At 42.9% G+C, this 13,934-nt stretch overlaps 1 pseudogene; it reads left to right on the top strand.

The window, feature by feature from the left end:
* The first annotated feature begins 341 nt into the window (after positions 1-341).
* LOC115869961 lies at positions 342-2,282 on the top strand (annotated as a pseudogene).
* The last annotated feature ends 11,652 nt before the right edge of the window (positions 2,283-13,934 follow it).

Below are 13,934 nucleotides of genomic sequence, written 5' to 3'. Positions count from 1 at the left end.
CCAACTCACACATCTGCCAGACCTAGGGAACCAGATGCAAAGGGATAAAGCAGGAAGACCATGATGGTGGAAGCAGAGGTGGATTGGCAGGTCACATGTTAGGCTCTGGTAGCTCCCGGGGCCAGCAGGTCACATGGTGGGCCACCAGTCCAGGTACCCAGAAGCCAGATGCAGGATCCAGGACAACAGGAAGGAAAAGGAAAGGGAGTTCTCCACCGTATCTATTTATATATATTAAGTAGGCCACACTTCCAAGGAGACATCATCGATGTATGATGTAAGGGGTTGTACTCCACCCTAATCTTCCTACAATTGCTAGCCACATTATATTAAGTCACACTATGGGGAAGTCTTACGACCAACGACTAAGGATCCTGGCCCAACCAAGTAGACACCAAACCTAACTACCACATCAAAGACTTCATTTTGCTTTGCTCCATATTCAATACCCGTGGAAGTAGTAGTCAAGAAATAAAATGGCATGTTGCATTGGGAAAATCTTCAAAGACCCTTTTATTTTATTTTATTTTTTTAATTTACATTCACAAATGTCATTTTATTAAGGCTGGCATCATGTAGGATAAAAATTACAGGTCAGTGATAGCATGTCACAGGGAAGTGTGCTTAAGTCAATAATGTGGTATTATTACGTTTAGGATAATTTTTTTTTTAACATTTTATTAGGGGCTCATACAACTGTTATCCCAATCCATACACACATCAATTGTGTAAAGCGCATTTGTACATCGTTTCTCAAAACATTTTCATTCTGTTTAAACCCCCGACATTAGGTCCTCATTTTTCCCCTCCCTCCCCGCTCCCCCCTCCCGCATGAGCCCTTGATAGTTTATAAATGGGTATTTTATCATATCAAAGACCCTTTTAAAGTGCTAAAAAGGCAATGCTGTGTCCTTGAGGGCTAAGATGTCCCTGGCTGAGCCATTGTATCTTCAATTGTCTCATATGTATGGTAAAGAATTAATGACCTTGAATTACGGTGTGGCCAAAGAATATTGAGTATACCATGGTCTGCAAGAAGAACAACATCAACCAAAAATATCTTGGAGGAAATACAGCCAGAATGCTCTTTGGAAACAAGGAAGGCAAGACTCTGTCTCAAGCACTTTAGGCAAGGACCCTAGAGAAGGTCATCATGCTTGGTAGAGGACCCGCAAAAAGAGGAAGGCGGTCCATGACATGAACTGGCACAGTGGTTACGACAATGAACTCAACCATAGCAAGTTAAGAGGATGGGGCAGGACTGGACAGTGTTTTGTTCTGTTGTACATGAGGCCTCAATGAGTTAGAACCAACTTGACCGTATACAACCAATTGATACTAATGATCTTAGTTTTTCTTTCCTATTTTCCTTTTAATTATTGTTCTGTTCTTCTTTCTAAGTGATTCCCCCAATTTTTCCCAAGGCTTATAATGATTTTTTTTTTTTTACTGCATGATAGTAACCAACCAAATGACCCTCAATGATCCATTCTTCCCACCCTCTCCAGTAATCATACTCATCTATAAGCCCTTCTCCCATTTATTGTCAGGATTGGTCTGAGTGACTATTAGAATAAGGGAAGTGGAGTAGCTCATCACAGCACTTGTGGTGTTAGAGATGATTCTGTACTTGCTCTAGTCCAGAGTCGTGGCCTCCTCAGTACGATGGCGCCATCACTGTCTTCTCTCCAGACAGGGATCTTTTCCAAGTGGAATATGCTCAATATGCTCAGGAAGTGGCCAAGAAAGGACCCCGTGGTCGGAATTTGAGGCACCAATAGAGTTGTACTCGGAGTAGAAAAATTCTGTTGCCAAGCTTCAAGATGTAAGAACTGTGAGGAAAATGTGTGCCCTTGATGACCATGTCTGCATGGCTTTTGCAAAAATATACTCAGAGCAATAGACGAAGACTTTTTGGTATTTCTGCCTTGATTTTAGATTTTGGTGATGATGATATTCCATGGCTGTATCAGATAGATCCCTCTGGTACCAATCATGGTTGGAAGGCAAATGCAATAGGCAGAAGTGCTAAAACTGTTAGAGAATTTCTAGAAATGAATTATACAGAAGGTGCTATGGCAAATGACAATGAAGCTATCGAATTAGCAATAAAGACTTTGCTAGAAATTGCCCAATCCGGTGGGGAAAACATTGAACTTGCTATCATAAGATGAAATCAACTCTTGAGAATGTTTAGTGCCAAAGAAATTGAATTAAAAGTAACTGAAATAGAAAAGGAAAAGGAAGAAGCAGAGAAGATGTCAAAGAAGCCTAATTCTTAGGATGAACGCTGTCTTTTTATTTATTTATTTATTTGTTTGTTTGTTTGTTTTATTTATTTTTTAAGCATTTTATTAGGGGCTCATACAACTGTTATCCCAATCCATACACACATCAATTGTGTAAAGCGCATTTGTACATCGTTTCTCAAAACATTTTCTCTCCATTTAAACCCCCGACATTAGGTCCTCATTTTTCCCCTCCCTCCCGGCTCCCCCCTCCCGCATGAGCCCTTGATAGTTTATAAATGGGTATTTTGTCATATCTTGCCCTGTCCGACGTCTCCCTTCATCCACTTTTCGGTTGTCTGTCCCCCAGGGAGGAGGTCACACACAGTTCCATGTAATCGGTTCCCTCTTTCCTACCCATTCTCCCTATGCTGAGTCTTGTTTTGATACTGTTCAGAATTATTTAGTGACATTTTAGATGAGGTAGGTTAGCATATAGCATTGAATTTGTAGTTGTGTAATGCCTTGACACTGCCATATTTATGGCTGTGATCAACCCATTGCATCAACAAATATATAATATGAAGATTTTCTTTGAAAAGGTACTAGAATATATTTTAATTTAAAAATGAGTCATTTAATAAAATTCAAGTATTGAATTTAAAAAAAAGAATATGGGAAGTGATAGCAGCTGACTTCCAAGGCTACTTCCGCCTTGTTATCTCTTGGGTCCCTTGTTCTGAGGAAGCCAAAGCACGTGGTGTTGATGCGCAACGAGCCCAAAGGAAAGGTTCACATAGTGAGGAGCTGAGTGCAGGTACGCCAAAATCATGTAGTATGTCGTTGAATTACTGCACTAATAAAGTTCCTCATTCCTATGAATCAACAAGCTTAGTAAACATTGTAGGAAATGATAAATCAAGCTATTCCGTATAAGGTAGAATTATAACTAATAAGACTTTGGTCCCCCCCCCAAAAGTCATTGGTTTAATGAGGTGATTCTCAAGAAGAGGAGATTTCTCTCTCCAAGAGACAGTTGGCAATGCTTGGAAGCACTTGATTGTCAGACGTGAACTAGGCAAGGGCTACAGAACTCAAGTGCGTAGAGATCAGAAGTGCTGCCAAGTGACCTGCAGTGCACAGCACAGCCCCACAGCAGAGAAATCTCCTGCCCCAAGTGTCCATAATGCTGAGGCTGAGAAATCCTGCTTTCAGTGTGAACCTAAGAAGACAAATTGAATTCTGAAAAATCAATTGTATTAATATTTTAAGCAATGACAAACAGCCAGATATCATGTACAGTGAATATAGACAAAAAAGCTTCTGCAAAATTAATCATTTCTTTCTTTTTACTATCTTAGCATTTTTGTTTATAATTATTATGGATTTGGGAACACAGCTATAACGTAAAATCTATAATAGTTATTTATGTAGTTTCTCTACTAAATTGTAATTCATTCTGACTGATTATTCCTGGTGCTTTGGTCTCTTTTTGTTGGTTGTATAATATCAGATTATTTTTAAAGTGATTTTGAATTCAGAGAGTTACTCAAAAGTACAAATGGGAAGAAGTTCCCTACAAAAACACTGAAAAGCCCTATAATCGTGGTAGATGGTTGGTTGACAAATCGAATCCAAAAGAGTAAACATTATTAAGAACCTGCGTCGCTGGTGCGCTGCGTCCCCTGTGTGCCAGAGATGTGCTGTCATTCTGAGGTGCCGTTGAGCCCGCTCTGGCCCTTAGTGACCTTATGTGCAGGAGAACGAAACCCTGCCAAGTCCTGCAGCCTCCTCACAATTGTCCCTGGGCCGGAGCCCATTGCTGCAGCCATTGTGTCGTCAGTCCATCTTGCCGAGGGCCAGATATTTACTCCCATCTATCTCCATTCCTCCAGGAGCTTTGGCAACATAGTGGGATACATGTTGAACTGCTAAGTGTAAGGTCAGCAGCTAGAAGCTACCAGCTGCACCAAGGGAGAAAGATGAGGCTTTCTGATCCCATAAAGATTTCCAGGCTCAGAAACCCACAGGAGCAGTTCTACTCTGTCCTACAGGGTCACTGTGAGTCAGAATAAACTCGCTGGCAGGGAGTTTGAATTTTGGTATCTACCTCCCTTTGTGCTAGAACAAACTAACAACAATCCCTGAGAGACTATACACTGAAGAGCAAAGGTCATTGTGTTAGTCTGGGTGGACTAGAGAAACACTCATATGTGTATAAGAAAGAGTTTTATATACAAGAGAAATTGAATATTGAGAAAACATCCTAACCCAGTCCAGATCAAGTCCAGAAGTCCGATATTAGTCCATATGTCCAATACCAGTCCATAAAGTCCTCATCAGACTCACACAACACATGCAATGATGCCGAATGCAGGAAGATCACAGGCCAGTGAGTGGGAAGTCTTGCAGATCCAGTGGCGGTGTAAGCATCTCAGTGCTGGCAGGGGTCTCCATGTGGCTTCTCCAGCTCAGGGCACTAGCATAGTTCCATGTGTCTTGTCAGCTGCTATGTCTCCCAGGAAGTGAGTAGAGAGAGAGTGTGTGTCCCGCCTCCAGGGAGGAAATACAGGAGTTCCCATAACCCTCAGGAGAAGGTCATGCCCACACAGAGGCCTCATTGGCTATATCCTGATTGACAGGCTAGACTCTGCCCCTTCACTCTAAATCCTCAAATTGACACCAGATTATGTAACTACCAGTCATTTTTGTTTTCCCCTATATCCCCATCATGTAGCAGTGCTTGGCATATTGATGAAATCCTTAAAATTATGAAATATTTGACACCTGTTTTCATGATTATAATTTTTCAGAGGCTTACTATGTGCCAGGTACTGAGCTAACCAAATCACATACATTGCCTCATATAATTTTACATAACCCTATGAGCAAGTATGGTTAACCTGTACAGTAAAGATAATGATTGTTGTTGCTGTTGTTGTTGTTGGGTGCCATCAAGTCGATTCAGACCCACAGCAACCCATGTACAACGACAGAAACACCACATGGTCCTGTGCCAGCCTCACAATTGTTCCCATACTTGAGCCCTGGTTACAGCCACTGTGTCAATCCGTCTTGTTGAAGGCCTCCCTCTCTTTGCTGCCCCTCCATTGTACCCAGCAGGATGTCCGCCTTCAGGGACTGCTCTCTCCTGACAACATGTCCAAAGTCTGTAAGACAAAGTCTCATCCTTGCCTCTAAGGAGCACTCAGGCCATACTTCTTCCAAGACAGATTTATTTGTCCTTTTAGCAGTCCATGGTACTTTCAATATTCTTCTCCAGCACCACATTCAAGCGCATCCATTCTTCTTTGGTCTTCCTTATTCATTGTCCAGCTGTCACATGCAGACGAGGCATTGGAAATACCATGGCTTGGGTCAGGTGCACCTTAGTCCTCAAAGTAGCATCCTTGCTCGTCAATATTTTCAAGAGGTCTTGTGCAGCAGATGACAGCCCTTGGCTTGTTCATCACACTCGATGGCATTGTACCAAGCACTTCATATGTTAATTTATTTAATCTTTTCAACAAACCTATAAAATCCAAAATCAAACCCCCTGCCATCAAGTTGACTCCAATTCATAGCAACTGTACAGGGTATAGGATAGAGTAGAACAGCCCCTTTGTGCTTCCAAGGCGAATCGTCTTTACAATAGCGGAAAGCCTCATCTTTTTCTCTGGAGCAGCTAGTGGGTTCGAACTGCTGTCTTTGTGGTTAGCAGACCAGTATGTGGCCAACTATGCCACCAGGGCTCCTCCCCCTTTCAGACTGGTACTTTTAAGTGACCTTATCCTTGTTTTAAGGAGGCAGGATTGAGTCGTTCATCTACAGTTCCTGAGCTGTGGAGTGGCAGAGCTGGTGGTGATCGGGTTCCATAGTCTGCACAGTTAACCCTTCACTATTCTTCCCCAGAGAAGCTTAGCTAAAGTAAGTCACTTGCCTAAAGTTGCACCGGTAATGAAGGATGAAGCTGCTACTTAATCCAAGACTTTGACATTCTAAAGTTTGTATTCTTCCTAAAGACAGAGATATCTATTTCTTTTGTGGCAAACTTAAGATCTTTCTCCGTAGGAATCTTTTTTTAAAAATAAAATCAACCTAGATTACCTATTTAATTTTCAGATGTAAAAATCTAGCATTTTTTTTTTAATCAATTTATTGGGGCTCATACAATTCGTCACAATACATAGATCAATTGTGTAAAGCACATCTATACATTTGTTGCCCTCATCATTCCCAAAATTTTCTTGCCTCTTGGGTTCCCGGAATGCGCTCATTTTCCTTTTTTTTTTAATTTTCCCCCCCTCCCCTTCCCTTTCCCCCATGCACCCTTAATAATTTATAAATTATTTTTGTATCTTACATTACACTGTCCGGCGCCTCCCTTCACCCACCCCGCTGCTGCCCGTCCCCCAGAGAGGAGGCCATATGTGGCTCCCTGTGATCCATTCCCCCTTACTACCTCCCCTTTCCCTCCTGATATCGCCCCCTTCACCCCCGGTCCTGAGAGTTTCTTCCGTCCTACATTCCCTGCGCTTCCAATTCCCCTCTGTACCGCTGTGCATCATCTGGTCTAACCAGGTCTGCAAGGCGAAACTGGGGTCCTGGTAGTTGGGGGGAGGAAGCGTTTAAGAACTAGAGGAAGATTGTGAGCTTCATTGTTGCTATACTGTACCCTAAGTGACTCATCTCCCCACTACCCCTCTGCAAGGTATGTCCAGTTGTCTGGAGATGGACATTGGGTCTCCATCGCGCACCACCCTCATTGACAAGGATATGACTTTTCTCCCTGCCTTTGGTGTTTAAAGGCTGGTCCCTTTGGCCCTTCATGATCACACATGTTGGTGTGCTGCTTCCATGTGGGCTTTGTTGCTTCTGGGCTAGATGGCCGCTTGTTTACTTTCAAGCCTTTAAGTCCCCAGACGCTATAGGTCTCGATAGCCGGGCACCATCAGCCTTCTTCACCACACTTACTTATGCACACATTCATCTTCAGCGTTTATGCGTGGAAGGTGGTCACACAGTGATGGTTTTTGTTATTTGGTGTCTGCTTTCTGTTCCCTTCAGCACGTCGGGTAAAATCTAGCATTTAATTACAGAACAGAAAGCAGTGTGCCTCATTTTTATTTATTTATTTATTTTGCTATATAAAACAGTTACAGAAATAAATCTATGTATCTTATGACAGCAACATCCCACTGGGCATAAAAATTCACTAGATATATCACAAATATGTTAAATAACCATAAATAGATTGCTGTGTTAGTCCAGATTGACTAGAGAAACAAATCCAGGGAGACTCATATGTGTATAAGAAAGAGCTTTATATACAAGAGCAATTGAATATTGAGAAAACAGCCCAGCCCAGATCAAGTCCATAAGTCTGATATTAGCCCATATGTTCAGTACCAATCTATAAATTCCTCTTTAGGCTCATGAAACACATACAATGATGCCAAATGCAGGAAGATCACAGGCCAGTGGGTGGAAAGTCTTGTGGATCCAGTGGTGGTAGAGGCATCTCAGTGCTGGCAGGGGTCTCCACATGGCTCCGTCAGCTCCAGGGCTCTAGCATAGCTCCATGTGTCTTGTCATCAAGCATGCCTCACAGGGAGTGAACCTGTGTCCTGCCTCCAGCGAGTTATTTATCTCCTTAAGCGTCTCCAAATGAGGTCATCAAGCTGTGACCTGATTGACAGGCTAAACCCCACCCCTTCACTTTTAATCCTCTCAAATTGACAACAGATGATGTAACAACCACAATTAATTCACAAAAGCATCTACGTACCATTTAACCACTGTCACCTAAAGTAAAATGCTCTAGAGAGGATTGCTGTAAGTTGGGTTGTATGACAAGGCGGCTCGGAGATGAAGGAGCAACACTTGTGCAGGACCAGAAGAAAGCAAGATTAGGATAGAATAAATAGAAGTGCAGGTTAATTACAAGACCTCGGATGACTTCATAGGTCATTCTGAAGCAGGAATATGCCTTCAAAGTTGTCCTAGAAGGGGCATGAGGTCCAAGCCTTTATAACGCTGCAAGAGCTTGCAGCTGCCAACCAACTTCCAGTGGATGGGAGATTAGTGCTTCCAGCACTGAATGAGACTCTGGGTGGCACAACATAATACCTGTAGCAGTCCATTCCTTGTGCACTCAGATCCATTTGCTTCATAGAAATTATAGGAACTGTTCCTTCAGGGTTCTCGAGGGCTCTGCTCCTAGGGGACACTTTTAAGAGGAAAGTGGAATTAACCTCAGCCCCTGCCACTGTGGCTGCTAGCAGGTTTAGATTTCATTCACCTTTGGCCAATACCTCGGCTGGTCTAGATGACGTAGTTGGAGGGTTGACTCAAACCTTCGACCATAAGGGATTTAAACCCCAGGATACTATATGCCTCTCAACCTGTGGTTGTTGAATTTATGTATTTGCCATCAAAACCAGGCAAACATAGTGGTAAGAGAAGCCTTAGTAGATGCCTGGGTGCCCCAAATAGTCCTCCCTCTCCCTGCTGTGTAGCAGCAGCCCTACCTTCTGCTGAGGATCAGGTCCATTACTCCTGCCAAGATGGTGACTCATCTTCTTGATTGCTCATCCCTTGGCACAAAGAGCTTAAAGTGCCTGAATGCCACTTAAAGCTACGTAGGGTTCTTATTGTGTTCTCAAGTGCAAACCTTTCCCCTAGTCTTAACATCTACATCTGCAAATCAGAGTTGTAGAGACAAGAAGCACAAATTCCCCTAGTAGGGTTGATGTGTGTCAACGCTCTCCTACTCCTATTCCTTGTGTCCTGGGTCCATGTATGATATCTATTGAGGGAAACCCAAACCAATCCATTGCCATTAAGTCTATTTGTATTCACAGCGCCCCTATATAGGGAAGAATAGAACCCCACCTTAGGGTTTCCAAAACTGTGCATCCTTACAAGAGCAAAGTGAACTCATCCATGTGATAGAATAATCAACACTACAAGATCCAAAGGGCAGCATTTCTCCAAGGACAAAATTCAAAGGTTAGGAAAGGAACGCAAATAGGAAACACAGAAAGGAAGTAGGAGGAGGTTTCAATGAATAAAATGTATATGATTTGTTGAATTAAAACTGATTAACTGCTCTGTAAACCTTCACCTAAATCACAATGGAAAGTTTTTAAAAAGATATTCACAGGAGTGGAAAGCCTCATATTTCCCCTGAGGAGTGATCAATGGGTTTGAACCACCAACCTAGTGGTTAGCAGCCCAGTGCCTAACCTATGGCATCTCAAAGTTCCTTCTATTAAGAACACAGGACTATATAGTGGTTATTGCTTTTGCATATGTACTGCTACTTAGAATTGGCGCCCTAACCTCAGTGTATCCTATCAAGCTGGTGTCTCAGCTGTGCCTTCAACAGATCTATCCATCATTCTGTCATGTTGGTAACATCTATGTGATGTGGTGTTTACTAGGACTTGGATTCTATATTATGAAGCCACCTACCTTATTCTTCAGGAGAACCCCCGCTGACAGCTCCGTGATGCTGGACCCTCCCACTAGCACAATCTTTATTGCTTTGGCTTTCTGCAGAACACAGTCACCAATGAGTTTCCAGGTTGACATAGTTTATTCCCTCTAGCATTAGCATGCCTACCTCCTTTAACCGTTTGGGTCCTTCTCCCAGTGCCTTCCGCAGAATTTCTGGCATTCTACTTAAGACTGAGCTGTTGCTTTCTTCAAGCTTCCTAAAGACATGCAGGCAGTATGTCAACGCCTCTGGAGACTCTCATCAGGATGGTAAAACCTGTATCCCAAGAGAGCAAGCCATATTGCTGACCCCAACCATCTGTGTTTGAAATCCGAACTCTGTAACTGTAACTAGGACCCTGTATGAAATAGAGAGTTTTTAATTTTGTTTTTGCCATGTTAAATAAGGCCATGCAAGAATTGGGTGGATCCTAAACCTAATCGCTTCTGTGGTAGTTACATAATTACATGTCAACTTGATAAATAAGTGTAGGGGTGGAGTCTAGCCTGTCAATCAGGTCACAGCCTTGTGGGCGGGGCCTTCTCACGAGGAGTCTGGGAACTTCCTCTCTTCCTCTCTGGTTGTGGGCCACACACTCTCTCTGCTTCACCTTCCTATTGCTAAGTCATGTGGAGTCACATGGAGACCTAGGCTAACCATGCAGTGGAGACCTGCACAGCACTGAGATGCTTCCGCTGGCATTGGATCTAGAAGACTTTTCACCCACTGGCCCGCGATCTTCCTGCATTCTGCACCATTGCATGTGCTGCAAGAGTTTGAAGAGGAATTTATGGACTAGTAGCAGACTTATGGGCTAGTATCAGACTTAAGGACTTGATCTGGACTGGGTTGGGATGTTTTCTCAATATACAACTGCTCTTGGATATGAAGCTCTCTCTTACACACATATGAGTGTCTCTGGATTTGTTTCTCTAATCAACCCAGTCTCACCCATTATGGTACCAGGGAGTGGGGTACTAGAGAAATAAGTCATGAAAATGGAGGAGGAATGCTTGTTTGACATCTGCCTCATGGCAGTTTTTCTTCTTTGGTTAGCCAGAGATCAGATAGGGCCACACTGTTTACTCAATTGTTTTCTGAAAAAAAAACATGGAAACTGAAGATTTTGATTCCTAGAAGTTGTTTTTGGTTATTCCTGTCTCAAATGGTGGAAATGAATGTGATAAATGTAAATTTTGAGCTAAGAGGGTTAAATCGCCCCTTGCACTTTTCTTCTGAGACCATACTGCTTAGACAAAATGACTGACAGAAGGTAAAAATGGCTGACAGAAGACCCCACTCTGGCTTGATGCAGTCAGAGGCCTAATGACATATTCCTTATCAATGGAACAGTGTAGATAAGTATTATGATTAGATAGATAAGGATTGAACTGGACTGTTTTAATAATTGAGTTTAGGATCTGGCTGTACAAGGTTTATACTGATTTCTTCGGCCTGTTGTTATTGATATAATATGTGATAGAAATTATTATTGGGAAGCAAAACAATAGAAAGTTTGTAAGCCTACTTGCCTTTAAACATTAAAGTGGATCTTTAAATGAGTATAGGGCTGCCTGCAAAGCTGGCTCTGAAAAGATAAACCCCACCCAGTGCTCATGACATTTGAATTTGAAGAGACTTGCCTAAGAAGCTGTTGACAGAGGGAAGAAAAAATGGAAACCTTTGCTTTTTGAATTTTGAACTAGCAGTTTGTGCCTGAAGCTGGAAAAATCTGGAGCCATAAAGGAACTCTCTTCTCTATGACTGAATGTTAAAGGGAGACTGCTGCCAGTGCTGAGATTCTTTCACCGCCACTGGATGCATAAGACTTTTCACCCACCAACCTGTGATCTTCCTGCATTCAGCATTATTGCATGTGCTGCGTGAGTCTGAAGAGGAATTTACAGACTATTATCAAACAGATGGGCTAATATTGGGCTTATGGACTTGACCTGGACTAGGCTGGGATGTTTTCTCAATATACAATTGCTTTTTGATATAAAGTTCTCTCTTACACACCTATGAGTGTCACTGGGTCTGTTTCTCTGGTCAACCCAGACTAACACAACTTCTATGAGTTGACAGAGACATGTAGAAAGGGAAGAAGAAGACAGATGACTGGGACAGATGCATCTACAAGGTTAAGAATACCAAGACTGCTGGCAGGTACTAAAAACTGAAAAAAAACAAAAAACAAGGAAGGTCCTCCCCCTGAATTGGAACTTCTACCTTCCTGAACTGTGAGAAAATAAAATGTAAAGGCCTCCCCACTTGCAGGTACATGTTCTCTTGAAGGACAGAAGTCTTCAAGGAAGAGGAAAGCATTGATTGTTGAGGAATGGGTCTCTTCTATAGAGTCAAGATTTGAATGAAATCAATCCAGTAGTCCCCATCTTTGGGTTCCATTATTTCCTAATCCTTGGCCTTTCCTTGGCCTTGCATAGCTGATTTGCCTAAACTGACAGTTTAACATTCTTGGAACTCTGCTTTTCTTATGAGTAGTCCCGGTGCTGAACTTTCTCTGCCCTTTGATTACAGAAACTCAAAACCAATCTCACTGCCATTGAGTCAATGCTGACTCCTCACATCCTTATTAAGGGACAGGGTAGAACTACCCCTGTGAGTTTCCAAGACTGAAACTCTTTGCAGGGGCGGAAAGCCTTGTCTTTCTCCTGCAGAGCAGCTGGTGGTATTGTACAACCTTGTAGTTAGCAGCCCAGAAGTAACCTCTATGCCACCAGGGCTCCTTCCACTATAGAAGAGGGCTTCTTAACATCCATCCTATCACTTGTTTCTTTTAGAATCCTTAATTACCTCCAACAACATACATTCAATTCTATTGTCTTTAGAGTAGCTGTTTCCTATCTTTCTCAAATGCTTGGCATATTGCACCATAGTGCACAGTTCCTCCCACTGGCGTTCTATCCCAGTTCATCACTAGTGGAAGATGAACAGTTGTAGTGCTATTTTGTGCCCATATTCTATCTATAGCCAAGGATGAGGTCATCATTGCCAGCCAGGCAGCAGGTGATCGGACTCCAAAATCCCACTTTAGCATCTCCTTTCTACCCATCCTGGGACCAACTGCCAGAGGTTGAATTCACCATAAACCAAACTCTGAAACAGAGAATAGTGTACAGAAACTTTCTAAGGGAGTGCTTTTAGGATGGATACTTAGGAGAGCAAGGGAAAGAAGCCTGAGTAAAAGAAGGCCTTAAGCTGCAAAACAGTTCCAACAAAACCTCAGATGAGCCCTCCCCCCAGCCCCACCCCCGGAGCTCTGAGTCTGTGTTGGCCCTTCTGAGGGCTCTGAATCGAGAGAGGAGCCAGGTTTCCATGTTCTCATATCAAGCAGTCATTGGATGCAGGCTTCCCTAAGAAGGGTCATGAATTTGGATGGGGTGCCTTTCTTCAGCAGACTAATTTAAACATGTCCTCAGTTTTGAAGAATGGATCTGGACAAGGCAAGTGGAATCCATGTCAATGAGGCCATCAGACTTTCAGAACTAACAGCTTGACTATCCTTAGGTAAGAAAAGCCCGTGTGGAAGAAGCACACCTGCCTGTGTGATCACGAGGTGCCGATGGGATCAGGTATCAGGCATCAAAGAACAAAAAATCATATCATTGTGAATGAGGGGGTGTGCGGAGTGAGACCCAAAGCCTACCTGTAGGCAACTGGACATCCCCTTATGGAAGGGTCGCAGGGAGGAGATGAGCCAGTCAGGGTGCAGTATAACACCAATGAAACATACAACTTTCCTCTAGTTCTTAAATGCTTCCTCCTCTCCCCCCCACTATCATGAGCCCAGTTCTACCTTACAGATCCGGCTAGACCAGAGGATGTACATTGATACAGATAAGAGCTGGAAGCACAGGGAATCCAGGACCGATCATGAGCATAGTGATACCAGGAGGGGAAGAGGAAGGTGGGGGAGAAAGGGGAATGACCACAAGGATGAAGGGAGACGTCGAACAGTGTAAGACATGACAAAATAATCATAATTTATAAATTATCAAGGGTTCAGGAGGGAGGGGGGAGCAGGAGGGAGGGGGAAAATGAGGAGCTGATACCAAGGGCTCAAGTAGAAATAAAATGTTTTGAGAATGATGCTGGCAACAAATGTACAAATGTGCTGGACACAATGGATGGGTGGATTGTGATAAGAGTTGTGCGAGCCCCCCAATAAAATGATTTTTTTTTAA

This window comes from Echinops telfairi, unplaced genomic scaffold, assembly GCF_000313985.2.
Source record: "Echinops telfairi isolate 266 unplaced genomic scaffold, ASM31398v2 ScPeMD7_70;HRSCAF=299, whole genome shotgun sequence".
Lineage (NCBI taxonomy): Eukaryota > Metazoa > Chordata > Mammalia > Afrosoricida > Tenrecidae > Echinops > Echinops telfairi.
This window is presented reverse-complemented; position numbering and strand designations above follow the sequence as displayed.